At 36.8% G+C, this 14,893-nt stretch overlaps 1 protein-coding gene across 1 annotated transcript in view; it reads left to right on the top strand.

Moving 5' to 3' along the window:
- The window catches only part of FAM155A (family with sequence similarity 155 member A), a 487,856-nt gene that overhangs the window by 127,177 nt on the left and 345,786 nt on the right, over positions 1-14,893 (top strand).

Below are 14,893 nucleotides of genomic sequence, written 5' to 3'. Positions count from 1 at the left end.
TCTGAGTATTAAAAAATGGTACGACTTCTATTCCATCAATTTATGGCACCTGATCAATCAGACACCTAAGAGATTCTCTTTTTTCAACAGAATGCCTTTTCTTCTGTTGAATACAGAAGTGTGCATGCAGACCCCCATGAACAATATGGTGGGGTGTTCTCTGAAGATGCAATTTATTCGTGTACAAGAAAGAAGGGAAGAACGTTTTAGAATCATGTCTCCAGTAACAAATTTCTACCATGCTGTGCAAATTTATTGCTGCTTTAAATACTTTCCTCTTCCAGGTTGCTTGCTATCTGATTGTTTACTTCTAAAATTGACATTCATTACTTAATGAAAAACAGAAAAAAAATGAATTAAGATATTAGAAGATACCGTCAGCTGGGATTCTGTGGAGTCTTTGCCTTGTTCTGGTGCCCCCATGTATATGTTGATGTAGTGCAAAGGGATAGCAGCTACTAGAAGCTTATTGCTATCTATGAAGGCAGCACAATAGAAAAGTGGTTTACGCTGAATTTGAAATATGAGGAATCACACTGGCTTTAGAGGGAAGGAAGACATAGTTAATTTTTATCTAACTAATGGAAGCAAGCCATGTTTCTTTTTCTTTTTAAGAACAAATAAATATTAATTTCTGTTTCCTTTTCCCTCCCTCCCTTATGGGTCCAGAGAAGTCAGCATTTTCAGTGGTGAATTACTCAGAATTTTGCCAGTCCTGGTTCCTCAGAGACTTATATCTCTCATATCTCATATCTCGGGGCAATTCACCTAAAGAGCTATGTATGCCCAATTTGTGGATAATTAGTTTAATTAAGGCCTCACACTTTTGATAATAAACAACTGATGGCATGAAGTGACAGAGTCTAACTCTTTGAGGATCTAAAGGTGAAATTATCCAAATAATTTTGTTAATTGTTGTTATTGTTATTGTTATTATTAATGGTGTTGTGGTTTAACCCCAGCCAGCAGCTAAGCCCCACACAGCCATTCCCTCCCTCCCCATCCTCTGCTAGGATGAGGGAGAGAACTGGAGGAGTATAAGTGAGAAAACTCATGGGTTGAGATAAAGACCATTTAATAAGTAAAAAAAAAGTCGCACATGCCAGCAAAGCAAAATAAGGAATTAATTCACTGTTTCCCATCAGCAGGAAGATGTTAAGTCATCTCCAGGAAAGCAGGGCTGCATCACACGTAAAGGTTACTTGGGAAGACAAAAAGTCATCACTATGAATGTCCCCCACCTTTCTTCTTCTTCCCCCAGTTTTATATTGCTGAGCATGATGCTATATGGTATGGGATATCCCTTTGGTCACTGGGACTGGCTGTCTTGGCCGTGCCCCTTTCCGACCCCTTGCGCACCCCCAGCCTGTTCGCTGGTGGGATGGGGTGAGAAGCAGAAAAGGCTGTGTAAGCGCTGCTCAGAAGTAACGAAAACATCCCTGTATTATCAACACTGTTTCCAGCACAAATCCAAAGCATAGCCCCATAGTAGCTACTGTGAGGAAAACTAACTCTATCCCAGCCAAACACAGTACAAATGTGAAACATGAGACAGCAAAAGAGCTACTTCCAAGGGAGACATAACAAAAAAGCCATGCACATTTTCAGGAATTAAAAGCACATAGGAATTACACAAATTAAAAACACAAGAGCAAATAGCACACTGTTACTTGTACACATTCTTTCTAATGAATAACAGAAGAAAACAAGAGGAACTTGTGTTCCTTCATCAGAAGAACTCCCAGAGGCAATAAATCATACAGGATTTGGCAGGAATTTTAGACTTTCTATATCCTCTCTGCAGTTCAGCTAAATCAACAAAGTTATTTATGAATGAGTTTGTCCCGAGAAGAGGACAAGGCAGGGTTTTTTTGGTTATTTGTGCTGTTACGGTCTTTGATTTCACCAAGCTGAACTTCTGCACCCACCAGCTGTCCAGAGCAGCTTAAGCACTTGCCAAGAAGGTGGAGAGCCCAGCTTAGTGCCTCTTCCCTACCCCCATCTATGTTCAATGACCAAAGCTCTCTTATCTCCTTCCTGTTTCGTGTTTTGCCCTCAGTGTATGGATGTGATTTCACTGCAAAGTGCACTTCCCTCACATGCTCCATAAAGAACTGCAGCAACAAATTCAGATCAGTTAGTCTTTTAGAGGGCTATCTAAACTGGCACAGGATCAGCCAAGTTTGCACTAGTGATTGCATGTCTTTTGTCAGGAGAATGTCAGAAAGCCTTTGTTCATAATCAGACAAAAATGCCAGCACACAGATGTAAAATTTTTCTAGGTTTCTCAGGCCAATTAACGAACCTTAATTCACTGAATTCTAAAACCAGGAAATACACAGCTGCAGTAAAAATGATTGTTAAGTATACAAACCCAGTACAGAGGATAAACCAGAACCTAGTACCCATCTAACAGATACATGCATTGTCATAACTGTGTCACATACAAAACACGAGCTACCAAGGCATTACAGGCATTCAAAGTATGCTACCAAGTCAATATTAATCTGAATGTTTGTATAGATAATGCTAGTAATTTGGGAAAACATTTTTTTTTTTACTATTTGGACCTCTCCTATGTATGTTCTGGTAAATCCAAATTTTCTTCAAAGCATCAGTATTCCCTTACCATCATGTCACTGGGCTTGCTAAATAATACAGAATTTGAGAATATATCCAAAGACACCTTTTTTTTTTCCTTAGAGTTACTTGTGCTTGACTGTCAGCTCTTATTCAATAGTCAAAAAGGGAAAACTTGATTTTTTTTTTCCATTTTTGATTTATTTTCATACAACTTGGTGGTGTTCATGGTAAATGACTTTGGGAATTCTGTTCAGGACTGTGCTAGTTCATAATCACACTATTAAAGATACAGTTGTATACAAGATTATCTTTGTAATGAAGTTTCCAATGAACCCAAGTGAATCAAGCAGGGGAGGAAGGAGAGGTGGAGAACGATAGGAGGCAAATAGCAATCTGTAAGAGGAGCAATGGTGTCAGGGATATTGATAACCCAGTGGACTGTGACAGGTGTAGTTATGCTCAGTCTCTGTGGGAGATCTATAGATACAGCTGGATGCTCTGGAAGAAAAGATGGGAGAACTAGCTGTACAGTGAGATTTGCAGAATTTCAAGTCAAAACTAGTTGATTTTCTTTTAACTGCAACTGTTTGGCAAGTCAGGACAGGTTAAACGTGGAAGATAGGTTTAAGACATAGGAGATGTAAATAAATTCTTATTTGTATGAGCTCTGAATTCGGCTTTGAACAGGTTTGTGCTGAGCATTTGGGAATTTTAGACAGAAGGCTCCCTTAAGCTGCATATTTGAAACTCATATTTGCCTGTGTACAACAGCAAGGAATTGCATAGTTACCAATATTTTAACCCTCTAGTCTCACTTTTGAGTTCAACATAAATGCTATCAGAAACAGTTATGACAAATTACCAGAATCTGAGCCCCCAACTTCTACCTGGATCCACTTTTTTTGGTTTCTGCCCCTATCTGCCAATGTCCACAAGCAGTCACAGTTCTCATTTTTAAGGAGAACAATTGCTTCACCTGTCCAGTGAAACAAGATATGCCAGTGGAGTCACAAAGGGATCTAAGATTTTTGAACACTGTCCCTCTGTCTCTGCTTCCAGACAAAATTTCTTCCCCCAAATTTCTGCAATTTTTTTTTTTCTACAAGTTATTTTTGTTCTGAGATCAGTGATGGAATGTTGCTACATATTATATGCTATGGGCAGTGACCACAGATCATGACAAAAACAGGTAGTTTTTAAATAATCAAGTTTTGGAAGTTCAAAATATTATTTTTTATTATTAACATATACAGACAGCATATAGTATTTACAGATTAACATCTGGGCACATTTAAAATTTGGCCTCTAGGTAAAAGATTTTTAGTCCAAAAACAATGTATGTGAGCAAAGGACTATGAGGGAACACTTTTAGGGATGCATGTTAATAAGGTAAAAAATTTATTTATTGAAGTTAGTGCAGTGAGTAATTATTTTTGTTCAACAGGAAACATTTTAATGTCTCAATAGAAATTAAAATACTATTAAAAGCTAGTGAAGATTTTGGCTAAAAATATCTCATTAAAATACTGAGGTTTTGCTTCAGAAGGGACTTGGGCTTTCTCAGCCAAGCAGTGCTCAGTTTTTAAGCTGCAAAATTGAAGTCTAAGATACTTAGATAGGTACTGAGGGTCCTTTTTTTAGTGAGATTTTTTAAAGACTTTACCTCAAGGAAAGTAATTCCATGACCTAAACATTAGTATTTCAAGTCTAGTGTGGTCTTAATTTCTCCAGAGTGCTTTAGGTACCTGCACAGAGCTTGCAGGTATTGTCCAGGATTTGCACGAGAGCTGACCCTCCCTGTAGCAGCAGCTGGAGACATGCTGAATGCACTGGATTGTTCAAACAGCATCACCCTCTTTGGCTTGACAACTGGATCTTATGTTTCTTCTCCTTTCTTCCTGAATCCAGGCAGAGATAAGCCTTTCAAGAAGTAGAAATACTGCTCATGTATTCCCTTTCTTTTCAAGGTTTTTGTGATTAAGATACTCACTGATGGTTTCAGAGACCCAAGTTCTCTGATTAGGATACTCAGACACATCTTCAAGAGTCTCTTAATCACCCACCTGTCCTGGAGAGAAGAGGCAGGATTTGGCATGTTCAATTTATTCTTTCTTTTTTTTCAGAAATTAATTCAGGATTCTCTAAGAAAGAGAAAGAAAGAAGCACAATTCTATGTACAACTAGTTAGAACACTCCGTTGGGGTTGAAGAGACTTGGCTGCTGGTTTCCACATTTTTATTTTTTAATTTTTTTGGTCATTGTTTACAGAGTCAGTGAAGAACAAATGAAAAGGAAGTGTTATACTAAGTACTATTAAAATGCAAAAGCAGTGTGAAATACATTCAAGGACTACTTATTTAGACAAATGCCATCACTTGAGTTTTATCTCATTAAAAGATACTTACAAGTTTGTTAAAAGAATACTTCTTAATTCAGGCTATGCAATTACTAAGGAAAACTAGCCTAAATTTGGCTAAAATGCTTTAAGCTTAATAGACAATTCAGACATAGCTCTTTCAGCTAGGAGTAAGGCTGAGCAAGAAGTGTTGGTAATTAAACAGAAATTAATAGAAGAGGAAGAACTCTCCCAGTGGCCATTGAAGCCTGCCTGTAAATATAGTAAAAAGCTATGTGCCTGCTGTAATTCAGTGGCTTCCTTGGAGTTATATCAAGGACCAAGCTGTGTAAATTGTTGATTCCAAACAGTCTTAATTTACAAGTAAACCTGGGTGCTTATAAAAAGAATATCTGTTCTCCTGAGAAAGAATTTAAACTTTTAGTGCTGAGTCCAATATCTCTTCAGTATCATTTCAGCTCACAATGGCTTTTGGTCTCCACATAATACTTTTCCTAGAAATCCCATTAATCCCAGATATAATTAAATCATTGAGTAATTGCCAGAATTCAAATGAACACTAAGTACAGCCAACAAGCTTTGAAGGAGCTCACTTTTCAGAGCCATTATCTGAGATACGAGTATCAGGGCCAGACTCTTACCTAGACAAAGCCAGCTACGAGGAACAAGGTGTTAACTTCCCTGTCACAAGTAGCACAGAATCAGAGGGAGAAGAGGGGAGAAAGGAAGCAAGAGGTACCTAAGGAACTATAGTTCCCACTGCGTCTGTTGGTAGCGTGTGTCCTGTAGTAATGTGTCACGTGGGTGTAATGGTGCTATCCAAGTACTCTGGCTGAAGAATTGGGGAATGTGGTGAGTAAAGTCTATACTCTTCTTGTTTTGGAAAAAAGTATCTGCATTGGCATGCAAACAAGAAATATTAATCAAGTAGGTTGCTCTCCTTAGTATGTCCAGAATGAAAATTTGGGAAGGGTCAAGCACAGAAATAGAGGTGGTCCCTCTAGTTAGGACAGCATCAGTAAACTCAGAAGAGCCAGGGCTCTGGTTTGAGCACTGTCACTCAATCATCTTCAATAGCCCTTCTCAGACTTTGTTAACACACTCCTTGATTGAGCTTCTGGCTGTACTAAGACATTTCCAGATAGTGCCCATGCTTCCTTCAAAGATAACATGATCAGGACCAAGTTGCAACAAAAGGCATAGAAGAGACCATCCGTTTTGCGGTGTGAAAGGCTTCCACAAGCTCTGCTTACAACTTACTCCCAGGGCTAGAGGCCTTGCCCTTCTTATTTAGCAGAACAGTTGTCATTTCTTGGCCCAGGAACAGATGAACTTGCTCGCAGTGATTTCATGTTCCCACTTCTTAGCGATGGCAGGAATAAATAACACCGTAGGTTTCTGGTGGCATATACAGCTTATTATTTTATTTTGTTAACTCTAGTTCCATAGATTTTTGCTATTGTTTAATATCATAGCGAGATGTTGTGGTACACATAGCAGTGCATATCAGAAGAATCCCATTTATAACACTACTCTGCCTCCATCACTGAACTAGTGATAATATTTTGATGGCTCTTTCTGATAACTGTATTATTGTTTGTGGAATCATTCATCTAATTTCAAGGAACATTACTTCCAGAAGTAAACTCAATCATTTAAAAAATGTTCCAAACTGTTTATTAAAGATTTCAAAATGTGCGACTTAAGCAGAAGATTCAGACAGATTTTATTGTGTGCCATTAAAACAAGAAGCATTACATTGTGAGGCCTAAAATCATATATACTCAGGCAAAGTTCATCTTTTTTCTCTTTGTAGGGGTTCTGGTGTAGTGTGACACAGCTGCTTAAGCACTTTGTGGTTTATTTTTCCATTTACTGTAACCTGCATATTTATGTCTCTGGAAATTGGAAAACCTAGTTATGATTACTCTTTTGGTAGCTTTCAACAGTCAGTTGGCAGGTTGTATTTCTCTCTCTGCTGCCTCTTTTCTCACCCTGGTCTTCATTCTCTCTACTCTGGCTTCTGGCTGATTCTTCTGGCCTCTTAGCTGGGTGATACAGCTCTTACAAGGAGATTTAAGCAGTTTGTAGCAGTGAGTGAACACTGCTTGATAAACCTGCTGCTACTCTGCTTCCTAGGATTTAATGCACGTCACAGACCTACAGGCTCTGCTGTAATAAGATCACTGAATAATTGAACATAACGCCCTGAATCCTGCAAACAGGAACTGTATTGCCACATCTTATGTTGTGAAATCTAACAGAATATAGGAATATGAGTTTCATATTTATTTGTGAAATCTTTTATGAGGCTGTATGTAATATTTTAACTGAAGTATAGGCTACAGCATGGGTTGTAAAACAGAGATCAAGGATGTAGCTCCTGTATGAGTTCTGCAGTTTGTCTGGGGACTGGAAATGTGACCTACTCAATAACATGCATGGTCGTTATTAGCTCTTCCAACAGTATGCATCATATGGGCAGCACAATCAGTGTGCAGTTAGTTTTTCAAGCAAGTGAAAGGGAAATCCAGAAAGTCAGTAATTTAAATAGATATAATACATCAGGTAGCCAAGAGTGACAAGGGTCACTGGAAGGACAGGTAGAATATTAAAGGACTAAAAGACAAGGGAACATAATTTGAGGAAATGAAATTGGAGCAGAAACTATAAGCATAAATTAATGTTAGCAGGCTGACAGAAGGAAGGGGTTTGTAAGGATAGGAGCTGAAAGATGAAAATTATAGTGGGCTGTGTGATACACAGAGGATCGTTAGCTAAACAGAAGCTTTACAACATTAAATCATGTGCAGGAGAAAGAGACAAATCTCACTGTACACCTAGGAGTTTAGGGCATAATACTGCAGATGAGAAGATGTTGGATATGTAAGCACTGAAAGAACTTAAAAAATTGTTAGAACATAGAAAAGATGAAAATGTAACACCAAGTATAATGGTCCATGTTACCTAACACCCTTATTTTTACTGGCCAGTAGAAGATTTTAAGGAAAGAGGATAAGAAATAGGAAAGTACAGAACAATCCTTCCTGTTGAAAGTCTAGAAATCAGTGCTTTAGAGACCTTCAGAGTTCAGGCTGAATTTAGTCAGAAATCCAGGGCTAAATCTCTCATGACTTTTCCATGAAGTAAATGTCCCTGAAGTTCTGAAATTTTGTACATTTTTTTTTTTTTTTCATGAATGAAAAGTTCTTGATACTGTCTACACCTTGACTTCTTTCATTCACATCCTGTGGCAATTAGTTTCATAATTTGATTACTTGCCAAAAGAAAAAGTACTCCCTGATGTTTGCTTTTAACTTTTATGTTTTGCAAAATTTTGAATATCTACTAGACCTTGAATTATGAAAAAGACAAAATCCCTTCCCTATTCTTTTCTATATCATTATTTACTTTACGAATTCCTAAATCTTCTGATTTCAAAGCAAAGCCATCCTGGTGATCTGTTTCTCCTCCATTTTGAGTGATGCTGTTCCTTACCTCTGATTATTCCAGTAAACTTTTTCTCAATTTACTTTATCCATTTTGAGATGGGGCAGCCCAAATTGCAAACTATTTGTCTTTCTGATCACTAACGAGAACCACTTTGTCTTTAGAAAACCATCAAAAATGTTTGCAACATCTCTTTCTTTTATGGCAACAGATACACCAATGCACTATGTACATATGGTTAGGGTTTTTTTCTCCATATATGTTACTGCACATGCTTTTTTATTGGTCACTAAAATGAAAGACTTGATAACAAGGCTTCCTTCATTAACTTTTTAATGTCCGCTTTATTTTTAATTTTGTGCATATTAAAATGTGAATAATTTTGAAATTATTGATATTAATAATTTTTTCTTGGCCTCTGAAGCTTCTTCTGGTTTTAGTTGAAAGACATTACCAAGAACTCTTTAGAATTCCAGTTCCCTGTTTTAGCCATTTTACTTATCTCCTATGCTGAGTTTATCAAAATGCCCTATAATAATTTTGTGAACTCTGATTAAAAAAATAGTGCTGAATCTTCACCATGGCTATAATGTGTCTATTAATTTTATTCTGCATTATGCTATCAATGTGTTGGCTAGAAATGAGATATACTGGAGCGGCTTAGAAACTGCTATTATTATTATCATCATCATCATCATCATCATTATCACCATCATCATCATCATCACTATCATTATTATCATCACTATCACTATTATCATCATTATTATTCTATTACCTGTTGTCCTCTGATACTGAGGCTGGTTTGAATGATAGCTTAGTGCTTTCCTACTTTAATTCCTAGAGAGACTGAGTGATGTATTCAGTTTGTGGTAGATTTTTACTGTTCTATTTCTGAGTCTGTCCGAAACATTTTCTATAGATTTTTCAATTGAGCAAGTTCTTCTGAGGCTTTCCCCTTTAAACTAAAATTTGAGTTTTAGAAGCTTTCTAAACTGTTTTGCAGTCAACACTGATAGAAGGAAGTAATTTAGTTTTTTCCTCTGACCTTATTATCAGTGAGTGTACTTTATATACCTTGCTTATCTGTCAGCCCCACTGCATCTTTGCCAGGTTTCCTGCTGGTGTTGAGGCCTTGACGAACATCTGGTACTTGATATGGAAAAAGATCAGAAGCTGGAACAGGGATGTAGACAGACAAGAAACACGGCTGTAATAAAAATAAAGGACACAACAATATATTTTTATATCTTTGATGAGTGCTATGTACAAATTGCTGAAGCAAGAAAAAAGAAGGTTTTGGTAAACAAGAAAGGAGCTGGTGAGGTCCTAGAAACAATTGAGGCAAGATTTAAAGACTTATGGAGAAAGGACAGAGGCAGTGATTCTGAAAATGAATATATTTCATTATTAAAAAAAATGGGTCACTGTTTCCAAAGGTTTCACTTTCCTCACTCTGAACACTAGACCAAGCTAACTGGAGAGATGACTTTTGCTATTGTACCAGCTCATCTAATTGTCAGGTTCATGACACAGAACAAAAAAGTGATGCCTCCTGAGGGCCATGCTTGCACCCTAATAAGCTTCTACTTTTCTGTTGACAGTGATGGCAGACCCATGCGCAGCTGTTTGTCCCTGTTGGTTAGTATGAAAACAGTGAGATCAATTGGTATTTGACATCCCTGGTAGTCAAGCCTGGTGTCTTGCATCTAAGCCTGATGTGTCTAGCATCTAAGGATGGATTTTAAGAAAAAAAACTGTAGATACTTTAGTTTAAATATTTTTCTTAATATCTTTATTTCTTCATTTGCAGAATATGGGTGATAATATTGACCTATTTTCAAGGAACTGACAGTTTCTGCTCGGTTATTTTCAGTTGTTGCATGCAAATGATTCCCTGCAGGAATGTTACTGTTCCCAAAGTTTAAAATGGAGTAGCCTGTAAATGCTGAATACTCTTCTTTTTGATTTTATCACCAAGACAGAATATATGGTTTGGGAGTGCCCAGGCTTATATGGAGTTACTGTTCAGAACATTGCACTTTCAAGATATAATTGCTTGACTTTTCCTACCCTTTGCATTTCACTTCAAGTATGAATGTCAGCAAGGGTTTTAAAGAGCTTGTGAAAGTACAGAATAGTGAACTGCAATGTCAAACAGTGGAAGGTGAATACTTGCTGAACATTGTAAAAGAATGATAAGGGAGTGGTAGAAGATTAAAATCTAGTTGGCACTCTTAGCTAGTAATAATCTAGAGGGTATATAGACAGCTGAGCTTCTGAAAGTCTGATGTAAATGCATTCTTCGTACCTCAGCTTTCTGCTGAGTTTCTTATACTTCTGAGCTGTTCTCAAAGTAGCCCGTCTTCTTTACCTATGCAGTCTTACTGCATATAGATCTTGTTAGCCAGGGAAGATTTTTGCTGTAGAATTATGTTGGCAAAAAGACATGATATTTTTTTTTTCTAACTGCTGAATGTAAAGCTGTTCTACATGCCTACTGAAAGATATTGCTTGATTTTGTCAGGGTAAATAGCATTCTGGGCTCAAATCCCCAAGATGTTTTGAGGCAGAAGACAAATGCATACAGTGTTTATAAATTATTAAATATTCTGATGTCTGTGACCTTTATTTCGATTCTCTTTTTCCTGTTCTCCCTGCTACATCCACCCTTTTCCTTAAGTAGAGTTATGGAACAAGTGCCATCTCTCAGAACTGTTAACTGTTAACCCAGGCTGTTAAGTTCATAAACAAAATAAAATATAAAAGATCCATAGAGAATACAGATACTTTTTTCCTGAATATTAAAATAATCCAAAATTCATAAATCATGTACTCTGCCTTTATTATTTTTTTGTTGCTGGACATAACTCACAGGCAAAACACTGGGTTCATTCCTTTGTTGTATAGTCTGAGTTTTTAGACAGGTTTTAGGGTAGGAACCTCTTTTTTTGTTCAGTATTTCAGAAGCCAGGCTTGGATAAAGGTTAAACTTCATGAGAGCAACGTTTCTTTTTCTTTTCTGTATTACAATTTTAACATTAAAGATTAAGTCATCTGGCAATCTTCTGATCCTAAAACAAAATCAATATAAATGTTATACATGCAAGCTATGAATATATATATATTAAGTAAACTATTATTGTATTTATGTATCTGTACCTGCTGAGGTCCTGATCTTGTCAATAATTTTATTTGTGTGTTTACTCCATATCCACAGGTCAGGTTCCTGGAAGTACCAGTTCTGTTCTTCACAGTTAAAGAAATTAGTAAATGTTGGCAAAATGAGGGTGCAGATGCAGTGACTTGTTTTTCTCTTACTATTTCTTTTTGTTAATATAGTACTTTATTTCTGGAGAGTATTTATTGTTGTTTTAAAAATGAAATTGCTTGGCTTTTTACATTTCACTCCTCTGATACTATTTTGGTGGAATTGTTTAGTGCTATAGGTGTCCATTAGTGCCAATCATGCCAGGTGATGATTTCCAATTATTTTCTGTATTTGAATTAACTATCATTACATGAAACTTTAAAATAAATACTTTACTCATGCCATTTTGTCCTTAGTGTTGTTCTTTACAATAGGAGGGCTTAACTTGTTCTTCAAAGTGTTCCATATCATCAGAAGTTTTGTCCTGAGAATGTGGGCCTGAAGATGTGTTTCTGCACAAGAAAAAGGTGGTAGCCTTTTAGTGACTTTAACTGAGAACATATGGCCATGTCATTTTGAGAATTTAGTCCTAGTCCCTTTGCTGTCATTTGTAAAAATACTGAAAGCTACTGAAATGATGTGTGTTAGTGGAACCAAGATGGTAACTTTAGAGGCAAAGCACATAAATTGTGCCTCAGATCCCTCCTGTGGCTCATTTGATCTTTTCATGCCTTTATTACTGTCAAACTCTGAATGTCATTCAAACCTCCATATTTATAATGTACTAATTTAAAAAGCCCACAAAGCCAGGTGGTGTGCCGTCACTTTCTTTACCCTAAAGCAGATGAAGACAACACTCCCAAAGATTTAGATTCAGCCTCCTTCACTTCAGCTACCAGTAAATTCAGGTGGCAGAAACATGTGCAACTTGCTTAAATTCAAAAGAGTATTTCAGCTACCAATAGTCATTGATTGCAAGATGCATAAGTGTCTTAAGTACCTGGGGGAATCAGAACATCAACAGAAGGTAGCAGCATTTGGACCACAGGCTAGTTATGTTGCTCTCCATAGCTGAATACAGTCATCTCCTTTCTGTTAACAGGAGGCCTTCAGCTAGTTATTTTCAACCTAGCATATAGACTGGTGTCAGTGAAAGAGCTGAAGATGGTTAATATCTCTGAAAATCAGGTGATATCATTATCAACTGTTGCAGCTTCTGGATTTCAAAGCTGAGCTTTGTTTTCTTAGTTGTTTTAATCCGGTTATAAAAAATTTATTTCATTTAAAGGAATTCAATGCAGCTGTGACAAATTAAAGCAAACAAATTACTCTCCTTAGCTTGATGTGGTGGTTGGGATAGCTCAGAGGATCAAAAAGAGTAATGAAGGCCTCAGGAAACTTGCGAACTGTGTTTAGGTCCAGAGAAGTCTGTGCAAATGACTCCTTTACAGTAAAATAGCCTAATTTTGCAGCCTGAGAAGTCAATTGACCCTTGGCTGCAATCATACTGTGTTAAATGTTTATAGATAACTAAATACTTGAGATAATTTGCAAAATTATCTTTCACTGTGTGAAATTAGGGAAATTATTTTTCTTTTTTTTTGGTTCAGTCAGCCCAGCAGTAAGTTAAATACATTGTGGTTGCTACTAGAGCATAGAGGTGATTGAAATATTTCAGAAGGTTTACTTCTGCTGCTATTTTTACTTTCTTGCTTTTCAACTTCCTATAGATTTGACCTTTTTTAATTGACATTTTGATGACGGTTTCTGAAAATCAAAGATATGTTTGATCCTTTCACATATATGTTAACCAGTTTGATAAAAAAAAACAGATGTGATTGCCAGGCTGATTGCTTTTAGGAAAATAAATTGCATTTACAAAGCCTATTTAATAGCTAATCTGATTTAGAAACATGTTCTGGAAATGTTTCCTTTCTATTTAGAATAGAAAATTCTTGGAAGGATTTGGTGGTTGGTTTTTTTTTTTTTGGTTTGGTCCCTGTCTCCACTCACCCCCATCACCACCCCACCCCCCGCAGTTAATCTGTTTTTTTATTAATCTATTATATTATTCATGGACAGCAGAGAAAAAAATGATAGAACATCCCAGAAGGACAGTGAACTTGTGTTTATTACACTTACTAAAGTTTAATTCTTTCAAGGTATACAACATAGTATCACAGTCTCTGGAACAGTCACTGATAGTTCTGATATTTTATTTGTACACTTAAGATTTATGGTGCTTTTCTGTCAGGTCCATTCATTCTCAGTGTTTGTCTTCTTTTCTTGCTTGTGTTGTCTGGCACTAGAAGGACCTGATATTGTCTGAAGCCTTCTGGGTCCTATCACATTGTCAAAAATAACAAGAAAAGTCTGTAATCACAGTTAAAGATCTCATTTAGCCATAATTACAATGTTGCAAACAATTGCTGTGCATCTCACCTCTGTGAAATATTGTTCAATAGTAAATCGTTTTGATAAGCTTTTTAAATGCAATGTACGCTGGGAATAAAAATGTTTCTGTCAGGATTCAGCTAAATAACTTTGAACTTCACTCAGAGCTTTACAAAACACATCTCTGTTGCTACCTGCTCAACGTTATAAGTCACAAACAGAGACCATACCCCAGGAACAACTGTATAATTGTGATTTTGCATGCCTCATTAGTGTCATTGATTAGTGTGCATTACTGTATTTTATTTCTACTCCTTCAGAAGTTATATCTTTTAATAATTTTCCTCTTACCGCATTTCTAATATTAATGCAGTTCTGTGTTAGTTTTGTGGTTTGGTTTTGGATTTTTTTGGTGTAATTTTTTCTTTTTTCTTTTTTTTCTGAGTAGTAATTCTTTGAAATACTTTTAGGCATAGTTTTGTCATTATAAAACATCTTTAAAAATTATGTTAAGGTAAGTAATAGGATAATAATTTACTAGTATGAAACCTGAGGCAACATATAGAAAGTAGTTGTTATAAAGGACAGTGCAGCTGAGCAAGCCTGAAAATATACAGGTGACTTAAACAGCGTGAACCACAAAAGCAGTTTTGCTGAAAGACTGGAAAGCTGCCACAGTCACATATAGGTACGCCCTGGTTTTCAGCTGGAGAAGGTCAGAAGCAAACCAACCTTGAGCCTTGGATTTATGCATACGCAGATGACAGTTGTCTCCTGAAGGAGATGTTACAAAAGAGGGGACAAAGTCAAACTGCTATCAGTCCAACAGTGCAATCCTGGCCCAGCCAGTTGCTTTCTTTTTAAACTTGTCAGAGTGCCACAGCATGCAGGCAAATAGTAGCCCAGTCATACCAAAGAGTGAAATAAGGGGGTGGGCTCAGCCATAGAGTGAAAAGCAT

This window comes from Falco naumanni, chromosome 2, assembly GCF_017639655.2.
Source record: "Falco naumanni isolate bFalNau1 chromosome 2, bFalNau1.pat, whole genome shotgun sequence".
NCBI lineage: Eukaryota > Metazoa > Chordata > Aves > Falconiformes > Falconidae > Falco > Falco naumanni.
Note: the sequence above shows the minus strand (reverse complement) of the source record. Positions and strands in the feature narration are given on the sequence as shown.